A 6000-nucleotide genomic window follows, 5' to 3' on the forward strand; every position below is an offset into this window, starting at 1 on the left:
CACCGACGACCGATACTGTTGGGTTTAGACTTCCCACTTTCTGTTGACGCTTGAAACAGCATGGTGGAGGGGACAACCGCTGCTGATAGCTACCACGGCTGATCGCTTCTGTGGTGATGGCGACTAGGGTGGACAAACAGGTTCTGGTGTAGTTTATGATGTGCCATTCTTACCACACATCGCATTCCCTTGATTTATTACCCCTTCCCCAACCATTCTAGGCCAACTGCCTTATGTATAAACGGCAGTGTTGTCATGTAGGTTGGTTGGCAGATAAGTGTGTTTAGGATCCTTATAGCTATAATTTATTATACTTTTCAGATAATCCTGTTGTCTTACAATCCTTATCACTATAATATAGCTCCCACTGTTATATTACAATCAGACATGGCGATCCGAGGTAGCGGAAGACCAGATGGTGGCTGCACAACATACCGAACACTTGAAGCGTTATATAAGCCCACCCTCAAGGATGTGACCCATACCGTCAATGCAAGGTAATTGTCCCAATTTGCACAGCACTGCTGTCACCTAACACCACCATTTATGCATCGTGTCTTGGCTTCTAGCCATTACATGAACTCGGCATTCACTCTCTGTACGTCATAGTGATAGGCCAGTGAACATTGTGAACCGTCACCAGTAGAGATGGGTCGTTCGCGAACTAATGGGTGCAAAGGAACAGTTTACTAAAATGAGCGGAAGGAGCGAGGAACGATTTCTAAGGAACTATCTTTCATAATTCACTTCGGTCGCGGATTTCTACTGATCCACCATGGTACACAAAAGATGCCAGAACACTGTTGCAGAAGCAACGAAAAAAACATGCAAAATTCAGAAGAACGCAAAATCCCCATACTGGCTAAGTTTCACGGATGCTCAAAATTTAATGCGGATGTCAATGCGAGATGCTTTTAATAGTTTCCACAATGAAACATTGTCTCAAAATGTGGTAGAAAACCCAAAGAGGTTCTGGTGGTAGGTAAAGTACATACGCGGCAAAAAACAGACAAAAACGTCACTGCGCGTTAGCGATGGAAATGTTAACCGATGATGGTGTCACTAAAGCGCAGTTACTAAATACAGTTTTCTGTAATTCCTTTACGAAAGAAGATGAAGTAAATATTCCAGAATTCGAAACCAGAACAGCAGTTAGTATGAGTGACATAAAAGTAGATATCTTAGATGTTGCGTAACAGATCACTTAAGAAAGGCAAGTCTTCCGATACAATGGTATACCAATCAGGTTGCTTTCAGAGTATGCAGACACAATAGCGGCTTTCTTAGCAATCATATACAACCGCTCACTTGACGAAAGGTCTGTTCCTAAAGACTAGAAAGTAGTACAGGTCACACCAATATTCAAGAAAAGAAATAGGAGCAAGCCATTGAATTACAAACCCGTATCACTGACCTCAATTTGCAGTAGGATTTTGGAGCATACACTGCACTCGGACATTATCAGTCACCTTGAAGAAAATGACTTATTGATACATAACCAACACGGATTCAGAAAATATCGTTCTTGTGCAACACGGATAGCTCTTTATTCCCATGAAGTAATGAGTACTGTCGAGATGCGATCTCAGATCGAGTCCATATTCCTAGATTTCCAGAAGGCTTTCGATACCGTTCCTCACAAGCGACTATTAATCAAATTGTGTGCATATGAAGTGTCGTCTAAGTTGTGTGACTGAATTCGTCATTTCCTCTTAGAGAGATCACAGTTGGTAGTGACAGGCGGTAAATCATCGAGTAGAGCAGAAAAGATATCTGGCGTTCCGCAAGGTAGTGTCATAGGCCCTCTTCTGTTCCTGATTTACATAAATGATGTAGGTGATAATCTGAGCAGCCCCCTTAGATTGTTTGCAGATGACGCTGCAATTTACAGTCTAGTAAAATCATCAGAGGTTCAATTCCAATTACAAAATGATCTAGAGAGAATTTCTGTATGGTGCGAAAAGTGGCATTTGACACTAAACAAAGAAAAGTGCGAGGTTATACACATGGGTACTAAAAGAAATCCGATAAATTTTGGGTGTACGATAAATCGCACAAATTTAAGGGCTATCGATTCGACTAAACACCTAGGAATTACAATTACGAGAAACTTAAACTGGAAAGACCACATAGATAATGTAGTGGGGAAGGCGAAACAAAGACTGCGCTTTGTTGGCAGAACACTTAGAAGATGCGACAAACCCATTAAAGAGACAGCCTACATTACACTTGTCCGTCCTCTGCTGGAATATTGCTGCGCGGTATGGGGTCCTTACCAGGTAGGATTGACGGAGGACATCGAAAAAGTGGAAAGAAGGGCAGCTCGTTTCGTGTTATCACGCAATAGGGGTGATAGCGTCACTGATATGACACTCGAGTTGGGAAGGCAGTCACTGAAACAAAGACGGTTTTGTTTGCGGTGAGATGTATTTACGAAATTTTGTTGACACCCACCTACGTTTGGAGAAATGATCATTAAAATAAAAAAAGAGCAATCAGAGCTCGAACGGAAAGATTTAGGTGTTTCTTTTTCCCACCTGCCATTCGAGAGTGGAATCATAGAGTAGTATGAAAATGATTCGATGAACCCTTTGCCAGGCACTTAAGTGTACATTGCAGAGTAACCATGTAGATGTAGATGTAGAAGTAGTTCCCGGGAGCGGGAAGCGGTCGGTCTCGTTCCCACAACGGCACGTCGGCCGGTCTCGTTCCATCCTCGGTCCCGTTCCCGTCTGTGTCGGTCTCGTTCACCCTCGGCCGGGTTCGTCCTTCTTTGCGTGGCCACTCGTCGCAGTTCCATTGCCGACTGCTCCTAGTTAGTGCAATATCGAGTTGTTCGTTTCGTTCGCTGCGGTGCGTTCACCCTTTCTAGACCTATTTCAGAGCTTTTTTGAACTCTGGACCTCTGGTTCTTTTCGTATTATATTCAGCGTCCACGGCCGGTAATTTAAAGGTATTTTGCAATTACGTAAATTACATTAAAATTACGCTGTATGTAATACTTACATCTTTCCAGGTAACAAAAGGGCATATCAGCTCACTTCATCATTTCTACAAACAGCAGAAGGCATACTTATAAAAAGGCAATTTTTTTGTTATTGCACATGAAGAGAAAGTGGGCATGGCACACACGAGTGGCCATTTTCCGTCTTTTTTTGATCTAAGGTAAAACAGCATTTTCATTCTTATGGAAGGCACACCAACGTACAACCGAATGAAGGCCGCGCTCCATAATCGAGTGTCTGGTGTCATATTTTGTAAAGAGAATATGATACCTTCTACAATATTATTTCGGTGGTACAGGGTGGCGCACCAGTAATCGGCCCCGAGTACTAGACTGCTCATTGTCGCCCGGCAGTCGTTACCTGTTGTTTCGAAGTTGTTGTTGTTGTGTGTGTGTGTGTGTGTGTGTGTGTGTGTGTGAAATCTTATGGGATTTCGGTCCCTAAGCTTACACACTACTTAACCTAAATTATCCTAAGGACAAACACACACACCCATGCCCGAGGGAGGACTCGAACCTCCGTCGGGACCAGCCGCACAGTCCATGACTGCAGCGCCTATGACCGCTCGGCTAATCCCGAGCGGCCGAAGTTTTTTGCATTAGCTTATTTGTTGTTTCTTTACTGCCTAATTGTTACATGTTTATCTATTCTGCCAGTAGCGCTCCACAAATCGTGCGTAAGTGGCGAGCAATCTGCACTCGCAGCCGGATTTTAGTGGGTCATGTTATATTACTTCAGGGCGATAAGCTATTTATTTTACATGTGGGGTGTAATATGTTACGTGAGGCTAAAGTGATACAAGTGAATCATGAGTAAGGATGTTATACTCCAAGAGGAAAGAAAATGCTCATTATTGGCGCCACTCTTCGCGTAATCCATGCACAAACGAGTGGTGAATAGAGATGGGCAAACTGAAACACTTAACTGTTTCAAAACAAATGAAACAGTACACTGCAATGTTTCGATACGCTGTTTCGAAACAGTTTGTGTTTTGTAATCTAATAAACCTACACATTTTATCATCTTGAATGTCTACTGTATAAGTATGTCCATATAAACACAAATGAGGTGCGAGAGCGCTAATCATTTCGCAGAAAGTATGAAACTCTCGTATTTCCTGCAGCAAATGCGCTGCTTTCGTGTTGTGTGACTTACATACTTTTCAATTGGCTGAGGACAGCCATAGCTGAAGACAGAAGAACCACCACGAACGGAACTGGAGGTGGGAGCAAACTGCAGAAACAACGAATATGCTACTGGGATTCCTACATTCCGTTAGTATGGGTAATATACCCATCCTGCTAATTTCCATGCACACAAAGGGAATCATTGTGGATAATAGGCACAGTGACTATAGACTCACAGATAACACCAAATAATTCGAATAAATAACAAAATATAACAGAAAAAATTTTGCCTTTCAAGGTGTTTCCAACCGTTACTATAAAGTCACCATGTTTCCCAGCCCTTCCCGTTCACCACTGCACTATCAGTGATATGTCAAACAGATTGCTTGCAATTATACGCAGATCAAATTTATGTATATATCTAATAACTGTCACTCTACGCCTTTTTTTATTCAGAATGTTGTAGGCTTACTTGCGTTTCTTAATACGATTACTGTACATGAAAAGAGAAGCGTATGTTAAAAAAAAAAAGTGTAATTTAACCGAATGATTTTCACATATTTATTATTTTGAATGTGAATAGTATGCTTTGTTTCATTGTTTGGTTTGTGTTTATAAAGCAGATGTTACGCCATTTCGTAATAGGACAGTCAGCTAGAAACGAAGCTTTATTTTCGGATATCTTAAGCTTCATTCCATTGCTTGTCAAAAATATTTCGCCACTCTTGAAAGTGTTTCATTAAGTGTTATGTTGTGTTTCAGTGTCTGTGCCGAGCCCGAATCTCGTACGACACAGAGCGGAATGAAACATCACTGTTTCGATACAATTAGTCCGTTCCAAGCGCAGGTGGACTGAAACAGCCTTATTTTGAAACAACGATACAGTTTCTGTGTCTGGCTCGAGATCGAATCTGGTGCGGTTATCCGAGACAGGGGCGGAATGAAACACCACTGTTTCGAAACAGTGAACCACAGCCGTTCCGCAACACTGAAACAGTTCCACGTATCGATACACTGTATCGAAACATAGAAACAGTGGCCAAGTCTAATGGCGAACGAGTAAAATGATCAGTTCACAAAACGGAGCAATCACCAGTGAACTAGCTCCCATCGATGAGCGAGCTTGTTCATCTCTAATCGCCAGAGATCTCCCAAATAAAGACGGAAAAAACAGACTCGCACAGTTGAATGTATTAACCCTTTCCTCTCTCTCATTGTTCTAATACATCGCACAGTCGCAGTAATGTGACCACCTGTCGAAAGCCTGAATAACCACCTCATGCAGCATGAGACGTGATGGCAGAGACTCTGACTTTCTGGAAATTAGCGATAGGGATGTGGAGCGATGTCGACTCCAGTGCTGTCACCAGCCGCGCTAGGTTCTCAGTTGAGGACCCATGGCGTGAGCGGGTCGATTGAGATGATCCCATAGATTCTCGATTGGTTTTAAATCTGGGTAGTTTGGTCAGCAGGGGCGTACAGTAAACTCATACTAGTGCTCTTCTAACCACGCATATATACCATAAGCTACGTGACACGTTGCAGTCTCCTGCTGCTAGGTGCCATAGTGTTCAGGAAAAAGAAACAGCTGCATGCAGGGGTTGACATGGTCCCTAACCATGCGTAATTATGTTGAATCATTGCGTCTTCCAGAATGACGAGATCTCCCAGGGAATGACACGGAAACATTCCCCAGACCATAATCCTCTGGTTGTAGGATGTTTGATTTCATACGTTTCATGGCGTACACGCCAATAATGGAGCATAAAACGTTGAGTCATCTGAAACGGCAACTTATGAGAATGCGGTGGATGTCCAGTTACATAGCTACATTAATGGCGTGCAAATTCCAGCCTTCGTCGCCGATG

This window comes from Schistocerca serialis, chromosome 8, assembly GCF_023864345.2.
Source record: "Schistocerca serialis cubense isolate TAMUIC-IGC-003099 chromosome 8, iqSchSeri2.2, whole genome shotgun sequence".
Taxonomy (NCBI): Eukaryota; Metazoa; Arthropoda; class Insecta; order Orthoptera; family Acrididae; genus Schistocerca; species Schistocerca serialis.